General features: G+C 48.6%; 2 long non-coding RNA genes across 2 annotated transcripts; one reads left to right on the top strand and one right to left on the bottom strand.

Annotated features, from left to right (window-relative positions):
• The first annotated feature begins 37 nt into the window (after positions 1-37).
• LOC136005810 (uncharacterized) lies at positions 38-1,748 on the top strand. The gene is made up of 3 exons (XR_010608926.1): positions 38-1,174; positions 1,355-1,471; positions 1,647-1,748. It is a non-coding gene; the product is annotated as an uncharacterized LOC136005810 (long non-coding RNA).
• Positions 1,749-3,644: 1,896 nt separating this feature from the next.
• Positions 3,645-10,245, bottom strand: LOC136004911 (uncharacterized). Its single transcript, XR_010608617.1, has 3 exons — positions 9,924-10,245; positions 8,842-9,125; positions 3,645-4,873 (listed from the first exon to the last, which is right to left on the bottom strand). It is a non-coding gene; the product is annotated as an uncharacterized LOC136004911 (long non-coding RNA).
• Positions 10,246-11,538: the final 1,293 nt, after the last annotated feature.

The raw sequence follows: 11,538 nt of genomic DNA, 5'->3' as shown, positions 1-11,538 counted from the left end.
TATGAAACTTTCTTTTCTTTGCAGAGATACCGTGTGGGACAAGGTCAGATCTAGCTGGCACAAGCCCTTTGGGAAGAAGCAATGAAAATGGAGGAATTCAGGGAAAAGAAAAATAGCATTGGAAGAAGGTCAGGGTGTTGATCCATCACCATCCTTGGTGATGAATCCTGGCTCCTGGCTCATGTCTCCCATTATGCCCCAGCCCCCTGCATGCTCCCAGTGCCTGCCGCTGCTGGGAAGTCCTGAGCTCCTTCCCATTTGTTGAAACCCTGCTGCTGAAGCTCTGACTTCCTTCTTCTAACTGCCACATCTTCTCCTTTGGGTGTCTTTTGTGGATGCCTATCGCAGGGGCTCAGCTCCAGAGACACCAGCCTCAGCCGGCAATGTTCTTAAAGCATGTATACCTGTATCTCATATGTATAGTGTTGCGTGATGTCCATAGGCTTTGCCAAAATTGGCAAGCCTTTTAACCTCTTCTGGCTTCAGATTCCTTTGTCTGGAAAATGAGAGCAAACTGCTGCAAATTTGGACACAGCAGAAGGGAGTTCGCTTCCCAATTTCCCTAGCTTCTATGGAGATGATACAGTACTATATATTGGTGGATTTCGTTTGTAGAGTTCCTTTGCTTAGACAGGTGGAGGCTTAGCTAGAAGTATAAAAGGTGTGTTCTGTGAAGATGCTTTAGGTGAACATAGGTCCTTAAGGCTATCTGAGTTTGTACTGTGCCTCTTCCTTTCCTAAGTCACAGAGTCCATTGTGGAGCTTTGATGGTCAGTAATGTGTTGACTCTGGCTTTGTTGTCTTCACAGAGCTGATAATGGAGGCGATTCACAAAACCAGGAATCTGCAGTGCTAGAAGACCGTGAAAGTAAAGCAGACAAGCTGCTCTTTCTTGCTATATGGTTTAACAGTGCTAACACACGCGCACAGTGCTGGCTTCGTCTTAAATATGAGGGTCTTCCTCTGCTGCAGTTCATGCAGACACTACATCAAGAGCTGCAGCAGAGGAAGACTGTCACTTTAAAGTCTCCATAGTGGGCTCTGAAAAACTGAAGAGTACACCAGGGACATTGCTGGTAGCAGCCTTGCACGGTTGGATAAGAGTGATTTAGATGTCAAGAACTCGATTGCTATGAGGTTTTCATGCCAAATGATGAGCAGCTTGTCTTGTGAGGTCAGTTTTGGTCAAGCAGTAGGGCACTGGGGGCCTTGTGTGCTGTCCCCTGTTCTGTGGGAAGCCTTTGGCCACCTCTTCACTTGGAGGCTGTGTTTTCCTCCAGAGCTACGTACATGAGCTTTAATAGCAACTCATTGCTTGCTAACACGGTCCTGCCCTGTTTGTTGGCTCTCCTAGGCCAAGCACCTTCATGAGCAGTGCTGCAAGGATAAGGATGAGGCGGAACACAACAAGCTGTTGTGCCCCACAACGCAAACATGGTTACAGAGAAGCAGCAGGAGACGGTATAGAGAGGTGGGTGGCCGTGGGACAGGAAGGGTGTATGTTCTTGGAGCTCTCCTGCCCCATAACTCTTTTCCCAGCTCTGGGTTTGGGGGTGAGATGGAAGGGCTGGCAATGTTCTCTAGCTGGGCTTCAATACCGTTAGTGATGCACGTTTGCTCTACTGTAGCTTTCTTCTCTCTCCCAGTTTTGGCAGCTGTTCCTCAGTCTGGCTCAGATGAAATCATCACCAGAAGACTCTGGTGAGTGTGGAAATGCAGGCTTTGGAGGGGAGTGTTTCCTGGGGCAGGAGGTGTGAAGCTGTGGCATGGCTCTTGAGTGAGCTCCAGCTCCTGGGTCAGGTCAGGCTCCTCAGAAACTCATGCTCAACATACCGGAGGCGGAGCTCACTCAAGAGCCATGCCATGGCTTCATAGCCTATTTCCAGTTTCTTGCCGTTTCTCTGGTGCATGACCCTCCACCTTCTGCACAGCTCTGCATTTCCTTGCAGTGCACGTCCATAGCTGAGCTCACACATTACTGCTGCTTTCTCCCTGATGTCCCTGCCAATTTGCGTTTCGTGTACTGCTTCCAGCAAAGGGTCTTTTTAATCAATGTTAATCAGATGAGAGTGTGATTTCTCTCACAGGCAGGAGTTACCAGCAGAGCGTTACCACACCGGAGAAGACCCGGGAAGAATGGCAAAGAGCACGTCAAAGGTTGTGAGGTAAAATTCCCCAAACACCTTCACGTGGCAGTGTGGTCCTCTGGATATCCACTCCTCGCTGCAGGGGTCCGGGATGGCACAGATCTGCCTTCTCTCTGTTGCCCTGGCAGTGAAGCTGCAGGACGTGTTGCAGCTAGCCCTGTGTGTGTCTTCGGCTTGCCTTCTGCATTTAAGGTCCCACCATTTCATGGTTTTCACTCTTCTGTATTTATTTTTCCTTCCACTACCTTTTCAAAGTAACAGAATCAAAGCAGTGAACTTTTTGACCATTAACCTGTTTGCACGTTTGTTGTGGCCATTATCCTGAACAGCCGTCGTCACTTGCAGGTACTCAGTGACTTAAGGCCAGTGTGTCCTACAGCCATGACACCACCTAGCAGACTCTGAAACTCTGAAGGACTTTAAATGAGTTTGCAGCAGAAGGTGCTGACACACTGGGAATGCAAGCTGGGTGAAGCCATCTCCATGGGAACCCAGTGTGCCAGCAGCCCTTCACCATGTATCTCACGTGGTTGCATGGGAACCCCTCTGAGCAGATGTATCAGTCTAAAGCTGACTGTCTCATAGCAAAATGGTCTAGCCAGACTTCCAGCAAGTGCTAGGGAAGTCCAGAGCAGATGGCAAGAGGACCATGATGATGCTCTGCTGCTGACCTGTGTCTTGCAGCTGTCTGCGATGTGTAACCAAGGGTTGAAGGAGGTGATCCGGCTCCTGTACTCTGTTCTCGTGAGACCTCACTTGGAGTATTGTGTACAGTTCTGGTGTCCTCAACATAAAAAGGACATGGAGCTGTTAGGGCAAATCCAGAGGAGGGCCATGAGGATGACAAGGGGGCTGGAGCACCTCGCATATAAAGGCAGGCTGAGAGAGTTGTGGCTGTTTATCCTGGAGAGGAGAATGCTGTGTGGAGACCTCCTACCAGATTCCAGTGCCTGAAAGGGGCCCACAAGGATGCTGGGGAGGAACTCTTCATTAGGGACTGTAGTGATAGGACAAGGGGTAATGACTTCAAACATAAACAGGGGAAGTTCAGGTTAAATATAAGGAAGAAGTTCTTTACTGTGAAGGTGGTGAGGCCTGGAATGGGTTGCCCAAGGAAGTTGTGAATGCTCCATCCCTGGCAGTGTTCCAAGCCAGGCTGGACACAGTCTAGGGTGGCATGGTTTATTGCGAGGTGTCCCTGCCCATGGCAGGGGGTTGGAACTAGATGAACTGAAGGTCCTTTCCAACCCTAACTATTCTATGATTCTGTGATACTATGGACAGGAAGTGCAGAGTTTAAGGTTTTAGCCCATGTCTGCTGCAAGCTTGCCAACTGCAAGTGGTAACAAGTGCATATGTACATGTGGGAGGAAAAGCTGTCTTTCAGGCTCATGAAACTGAGCTATACCAGACAGCACATTTCAAAAGGCTTGGGCTTAAAACTGCTTGGAAAAGGGATGGGCAAGAAAGAGAGGGAACACAAACGAGTCAAGACACTTTGCTTTCATAGATCCCCAAAGCTTTTTTATTGCACCATAGTTGTGGGAGAGAAGTCAGCTGAGATTGCAGGACCACGGGGTACCTACGGAACATGGAGTGCCCTTAGGAAGGCAGATCTTCGTCTCCTCAGAGGCAGTGGTGTGCTGAGTGACCCCTTCCACGTTGGTCCTGCTGACCCTCCTGAACTTAACGCTCATCTTTGAAGTACCCGGGTGTGTAAAGGGATGACTTCTTCTCTGGACGAGTTGTTTTCCAACCTAATCGGTTCTATGATTCTATGACTCATGGTTACCCTCTTTCCTGCAGAAGAACAACATCACCTGCTCCTTGCTGTGGACAGGAATATTTGTAGTGGGATGAGAAGAGATCAGAATAGAGGAGATTTGCTCTCTTCTCACAGAAGTTAGGGCTCTTTTGTCTGTGTTGATTCAGTTGAGACCCAGGAGTGTGAGTGGATCAACAATTTCATGTCAGCCCCCCATGACATGCCTTGGTATCAGGTCTCCGTAAAGCCCAGGCTGGCCTAACCTCTGGCCTTCCCACCAGCTCTGGCAGGGCAGCTGGAGAGGACAGAGCCACGCAGATCTTCGGCTCTGTCTTTTCTACTGTGCAGGAGGGCTTCTCTACCCACCCCGACCAGTGTGCCAGAATTACTTGCTTTATGGGGCTTCTGGTTCCACAGAAGAGCTCTGTTTTTGCTCTTCCCCATCAGATCATGAGCTTTCCCTCTCTAAACGGAATGGTTTAGCTGACAGCGATGCCCGGTCCTCCCTGAAAGATGCTGAGAAGCTGGACTCTGACTTTGGAGACAAGGTTTCACTAAGGAGAAGTTCTGGTCAAAGCCCTGTATGTAGGCATTTCTGGAGCTTAAGGATGTCCAAGCTTGGGATCCCACCAGTCTCTGCAGTTTGATGGAACTTGGTAAAATGCTTTGGTTGTTAGGCAAATCATAGAATCATAGAATCAAGACATCTCTTTCAGCCTCACCCACCATTGCCTCCCATCCCTTTAACACAGGTGGCCAGTGTTTCTGTCCTGTGTAGAGACTTGTAATGAGCACTTCTCATAAGCAGACCTAATTTTTTTGTGTTTTCTCTTTCAGGTGAGCCTGGTTATGCCAGAGTTGACGGCTACATCTCTAGATGCTCTTGATCCTGTTTGTAGGTTCTCCAGGCAGAAGACACTGTTGGTCTGGCCAGTTGGGTGATGTTTCCAGTTACTCCCAGCTGTGAGAGAAACAGTGTTGTTTTTGCATAATTGGGGATGGGGCTTTACAATATTAAGACTTTCCCATTTTAGAGCTTTAAGATCAATAGTAAGGCTTTGCAAGAATGAGAGTTTTCAATACTAGGTCTGGGATTAAGTTCCTAAGGCAACGAAAGAAAGGGTTTGAGATATACTTACTCAAAAAGATACGCTCTGTGGTTCAAGACAGTGTCATCTCTAGATGAAAGACACACTCTGTGGTTAAAAAGAATACTATCTACGTACAACCTATGAAACTAAACCAGTGCAGGCTGGTTAAACAGTAAGTTGCGGTAAATATTTATACCCAGAGTATTGTCTCCAACCATACTGGGAATCACCTTGTCCTGGGTGGAGTGATGTTTGGTTTACAACTGGCTTGCACGGGTGGATCTCACCCAATGCTTAGGGAAAATCTCTAAAAAGTAAAATTATGATGTTTAAAGGTGACATAGAATCTGACTGTGGGGGGTTAGAGTGTGGTCACGTAGCACTTGCTATTGCAAGTGCTGGAGGAGAAATAAGCCAGGTTCATGGTGTAGGGGCAGATGTGACAAGAGGGGATTCAATTGCTAGATTTAGAAGAGTGGCTTGGGAGCCAAAGAGGAATGAATATGGCCAGCCTGGGGACACTACCATTCCTCCATCGGTGTGGACATGGACTCCGCCTCATAATCCTAAAGTAGTAAATGTAATTGCAATTAAACATTTGAAGTAGATGTTTGAAAGAGAAACTGGATATAGAAATACAAATGCCTGGGTAGAATGGGTCAAATATACAGTGAAAATAGAATAGTTTTAGATATATTAGCTGAAAAAGGAGGAGTATGCATAATGCTAGGGAATACGTGTTGCACATTTATTCCAAATAATACAACACCAGATGGAGCCATAAGCAAAGCCTTACAAGGCCTCACTACCTTGGCAGAAGAATGGGCTGAAAATACAAGAACAGATACTTCCTTAACAGGATGGTTAGAATCCTGGTTTGGAAAACGGAGAGGAATGGTGGTATCAGTTTTTACTTCTGTAATTGTAGCAGCATGTGTATTAATAGCTATAAGGTGCTACCTAATTCCATATATAGGAAGACATGTACAACTTCTTGAAACAACTCTGTTAAAACAAATGCTCATGGGAACGCCACCCTAATCTGATAAATGCTTTAGATTAAAACAAAAATAATAAAAAAGTGAAGATGATTGGGACGACTTATCTTTAGACCAAAACCGTGAAATTATTTTATCCAGACTGGAAGCGACATATGAGGCATTTCTTTATGGAAAGTGTGAAATCCAAAACCGGTATAAATAAGAGGAAGGGGGAATTGTGAGAGAAACAGTGTTGTTTTCACATAACTGGAGATTGGGCTTTGCAATATTAAGGCTTTCCAATATTAGAGCTTTAAGATCAATATGAAGGCTTTGCAATATTGAGAGTTTTCAATACTGGGGCTGGGGCTAAGTTACTAAGGGAATGAAAGAAAGGGTTTGAGATATAGTAACTCAAAAAGACACACTCTGTGTTAAAGCCAATGTCACCTCTAGATGAAAGATTCACTGCGAGGTTAAAAAGAATACTCTCTATGCACAAACTAAGCAGGTGCAGGCTGGTTAAACAGTAAGTTGGGGTACCACATGTCTCCCAAAGAGTTAGACAATTGTACCGGAAAAGGATTATGTGGTTATAATGATGTGGTTAATAAATAAGAGGAAGGGGCGTACAAAGTCGAGTAAGGGGAGGTATAAACAGAGGCGGGACAGTTAGCATCTACATTATAAGCACTGAATAGGCTGTAAGCCTTGGAGTACCCAAGCAATGGGGAAACAAGGGAGGGAACTTGTGGATGGGATAGGAAATCATAGTTCTGCTTTTGCTGTGTGTGCCTACTTGCTAGGACACCTGTTTTTGCAGAAACATGAATAAAGAGCTGCTTCACTGTTGTGTCTGCCCTGAGCTTAAGTTTTTACTTAGAGACCGTTTCTCAGAGCAGCCACACAGAGCTGAAGTGCTTCTCCGTTTCAGCAAAGTATTTGAGGACTCAGGTAATTATTTGCACATTCAGAAAGCACCTATTACAAATCTTTGCCTTTGATCAGCAAACTGCTTGGACAGAGTGCTTCACACTCGGGGGAAGTAAAGGAATCTAAGCGATGGACCCAGATGCAGGGGCCCTCTGTGTCAGAGGAAGTTTTTAATTTCAAGTTCTTCCAATGTGCAACCATCTGGAAGAGGCTGGAGATAACCAAGAAGCCATACGTGCTGAGGGGAGTGCTGCACAATGTTTTGGGAAACTGGCTTATGGTTAGGGCAGACGTATCCCACTCAGATCTCAGATTAAGCTTCTCCCTGTTTCTAAAGTCCTTCTTTAATGGTGATTAAGCTTGTAATATAGGTTTCAGTTTGGCCATGTCTTTCAGGGAAGCTCTCTTAGAGGAGCACCAACAATATGCTACGTGTCTGGCTTAGCTGTAGATGTGCTCCAGGCTTAAGTGCTAATAGTGGAAGGTGATCTGCATCTTGCCTGGTGTAGCAGCCCACAGTGTAGCAACCCAATGACAGCCTGTGCTGCCACAAACCTGCAACCTGCAGTGTTGCTTAGAATTTGGAGAAGATGCTCAGCTCTTCAACCACCTCTCCCAGTGAGGGGCTTCCAGATTTTTGGTCTCTCTCATATATCCTCATGTGCAGCATTGCTTAAGTAGCTCCACAATGCCTTATGACACAGGGATGGAGGATAAAGGGACCAGTTCAGTTTAAACAGTTCAGCTGTTTAAACCTGGTGCCCCGTGACTAACTTTGGAGGAACGGGAGTTGCTGGTGTATGATGTGCTTCAAGTTGAATCTGTGTGACTTCAGTGCATGTGTAAGCCAGACAGTCCCTGGGGCTTTTACTGTATTTCCTTGTCTGGAGAAGATGACAGTGAGCTTAAACATCTCTCCTGCTGCATCACAATGGACTGTGCAAAGTGCACATTGCAAGGAATCGGCTATCCATTTTTGTTTCTGAAAGCCCAAGTGTACAGATATTCTGCTGAAGGACCCTGCTGTAGGTCTTAGTTCTCAAATACATCTTTTAAGATTAAGTTTTGAGACTTGCGTGGTGGCTATCTTTCTTCTGAAAGATGTCATACTCACTTTTTTGTCTGGGATGGTACACCTTCAAAGTACCCTAGGATGTTCAGGTTCCTTCTCCTGTAAGGAAGCCTACAAGAGCATATCCTTGCTCAGCCTTTACTTCCTACGTGCTCAATACCACAACAGCTCTGGGACAGAACACACCAAGACTTTAGCCTCCCCCTGGGCCCCTAGAGTCAGGCTGAGTTTCCTCACAGGCCTCTCTAGAGGGGTCTCTCCTCCTCCCAGACAAACACAGAAGTGAACGGCCTAAGAAGAGAACCTGATAACCAGCTGCACAGCTCCTGCTTTCCCCCCTAGTGAAAGAGAGGCCACAGCTTCTATAATAAGACAAAATGAGAAGAGGGATAGAGATAGCATGTAAACCTTATGTCCCTTCAGATGCTGGGCATGCTGCCTTCGGGCAGAGTTAGAGCTCTTCCTTTTTGGTCCTCTGAGCTAAAAATATAAAGCATCACAAGAAACAAGAATTATCCATGAAGGAAGTTCATGTGAGAACTTCTTGCTGCATTTCCAGATAGAGGCAGGGCCAGGCAGCTGGTGTAAGGGTCAGTATTAGGCAGGGGCTGCCCCTAAACCCCCTGTTACCATGAGATGGCCAAGCTCATCCTGCAGCCACAGGGTTTGGGCAGTGCAGACCAGCCCTGTGCCTGCTCAGGGGATCACCAGCTCCACAATGTGCAATGGGCTCCTGGTCAGGATCATCTCTGCTTTCACCCATGCACAATTTACCTTTCCCACACGTATTTTAAATTACAGATGATATCGGTAAGAAAGCCCAATGTACAAGGCCTACGAGAGTGGACATTACCTGTTTATGATCATTAGGTTCTCAACTACAATGTCTTCTGCAAGAAGGCACTGAGCTCTGCAGGGTCCCATCCATGTGGGGACTGGTTAAAATCACTTCTGCTCCAGGGGGGCTTGGCCTCGGCTCGAGCGATGACTCCCTTGAGCGGCTGAGCACCTGGGCAGTGCTCAGAAGGGTCAGTGACACCTGGTCCCTCAGGCTGAGCCTGGAGCCCCACTGTGGCTGGAGATGCCTCAGGCACTGCAGGACAGGCTGCCCCACTCGTGTGGCACTTCCAGGTCCTGCTACGGCACAAGCAGAAAGAAGAGACCTCACATTCCCCATCCTCAGTAGTAGGAGCTTGGTTTTTCACCCTGCATTTCCTACAGAAGCAGCTTGCCCTCCCCACAAATCCTTATATAGAAACCTGGCCTTCTCCCAGACTCCTATGGAGAAGCATCCCACCCCACCCCCTTCTGCCCCCGGGGCATTACAGGATAGCCTGGCCCCTGCACAGTCCCTATAGGGGAAGCTGGCATCCTAATAGGCTCCTATAGAAGAGTTTTCCCTCCCTGCCAGTCCCTTTAGGGGAGCTTGGCCTCCTCTCAGGCTCCTATGGAGCAGCCTGCCCGTCCCTCCCCCCGCGGCCATTTTATGACAACTCCATCCCTCCACAGGTCCACAGAAAGGAACATGGCCTCCTCCTAGGCTTCCATAGATGAGCCTTGCCTCCCTGCCAGTCCTTATAGGGGGAGCCTGGCCACTCCCTTACAGAGAAGTTTGGATTCTTCCCCGGTTCCCAGAGATGACGTTGGCCTCCCATCCGGTCCTCAGTGGGGGCAGCGAGCTCCCTCCCAGGCTCCTATAGAGGAGCATGGCCTCCACACAGCACTTCATAAAGGATTCTGTTCCCCACAGGCCCTTGTAGGAGGGCCGATCCTCATCTCAAACACCTATCGAGGGGCCTGGCCTCCTCACAGGATCCTATGGAGCAGTCCGACCTCCCCCCACGCCCTTACTAAGGAGCCCAGCCTTCCCACATAGGAGCCCGTATCTGAGCCTACTGCAAGCCCGCTCCCCTCCTGACAGAAGACCTGCCTCACCCAGGCTGGGCGGCCATTTCCTCGCTCCCAGGTCTGCGTTCTGCGCTGAGTCCTTCCGTGCTTCACGCAGCCACCGCGCTGCTGACTGGAAGGGAGCCGCTGGGGGCGGTGTCAATCTCTCCCTGCTTCCGGCCGCAGTACCCGTGGCTGCGGCTCGGTGGTGACGCAGAGCATGGGCATATTGGAGGCCGTGAGGGCGCCCCGCAAGGCCCGTGCCAAGAACAGGCCCAAGGTGCGGGGGGGCAGCGGGGATGGGTTCCGGGTGAGGTTCCTGGGGTCCTCGCCCGGGCTGGCTGCGCCGCCTCCCGGTTGTGGTGGGTCCGGTGAGCTTAGAGCGCCGGGGAGGGGTCTGCAGGGTTGTTGCATGCCGCGGGGCACTCGTCAGCACTTTGTCTTGTGGTCGGGGCTCTTCCTGAGTGGGTTTAAAGCGGCAGAGAGGCTGTCAGCTCCAGGCCGTGTTTGTGGCCGTGTTTGTTTGTCTGCTGCTGGAAGGCATGTTCCATCTCTGGCAGTGTTCAAGGCCAGGCTGGACAGGGCTTAGAGCACCCTGGTCTAGTGGAAGGTGTCCCTGCCCGGATTTCGGTAGTTTGTCGAATGATCTCAGCTGAAATATCTTGCCTCAGAGCTGGGTCAAATTGGAAGTGTTTCTCTTAATTGCCTAATCTCCTCCATGTTGCACGCTGCACCCCAGAGAGGAACGGCAGTGAAGACCTGGCTGTCAAAGCCCTTTGAGAATAAACTGGTGAATTAATTGACCACTGTTCTGGAAAACAAGGGTCAGATCTAAGTGTCAGCAATGGCTCTGATTCCAGAACAAGTTTTATTTCGTGGCTGTGGTTCCATGATTTTAGCTGGTGGCAGAGCATGGCTGGAGCCACCGATGAAGTCAGAGCAGACTCTCCCCACACAGGGCAGGTTTTATCTTTTCTGAAACATGGACTTTGTTAGCACCATGCTCGTTCCCTCTTAAGCTGACACCACTGATACTGGATGCAGCAACGAGGATGGTACTCCTGCAAAGGAAGTATTTTTACATGTTCGCTGACAAATTTATCTTGCAAACTACTGTTTGAAGACAGAATCCTGAACCCGTGGGTACATAGCTCTTCTTCTACCTGAATCTCTTAAGCTTAATAATCCTCACTGTGACACATTCTTTGGAGGTAGTGTATGATCTCTGTTTCCCAAGTCCATGTACATGATTTGGGTGGATGCGCGGTAGTTGTGCAAATACACGTTCCTGTACTATCAAGCCGATAACTGTGGGATCTGCCAGAGGTTCCTCTGCCCTGCGATGCATGTTTAACACTTGAATTTCTCAGACTTTTCTAGGTCCTGGCCAGGATTTAGTGACTATACTGCAGTGATTCTATCACCTGAAGGGAGGTTGTGAGGTGGGGGTCTGTCTGCTTTCCAAAATACGAAGTGATAGCACAAGAGGAAAGGACCTCAAGCTGCAGCAGGTAAAGTTTAGACTGAGTATTAGGAACAATTTCTTCCCCAAGAGGGTTGTCAAGCACCGGAACAGGCTGCCCAGGGCAGTGGTGGAGTCACCATCCCTGGAGGTGTTTAGAAGATGTGCAGATGTGGCACTTCGGGACACGGTTTAGTGGTG

Source organism: Lathamus discolor, chromosome Z (genome assembly GCF_037157495.1).
Source record: "Lathamus discolor isolate bLatDis1 chromosome Z, bLatDis1.hap1, whole genome shotgun sequence".
In the NCBI taxonomy this organism is placed as follows: Eukaryota; Metazoa; Chordata; class Aves; order Psittaciformes; family Psittacidae; genus Lathamus; species Lathamus discolor.
This window is presented reverse-complemented; position numbering and strand designations above follow the sequence as displayed.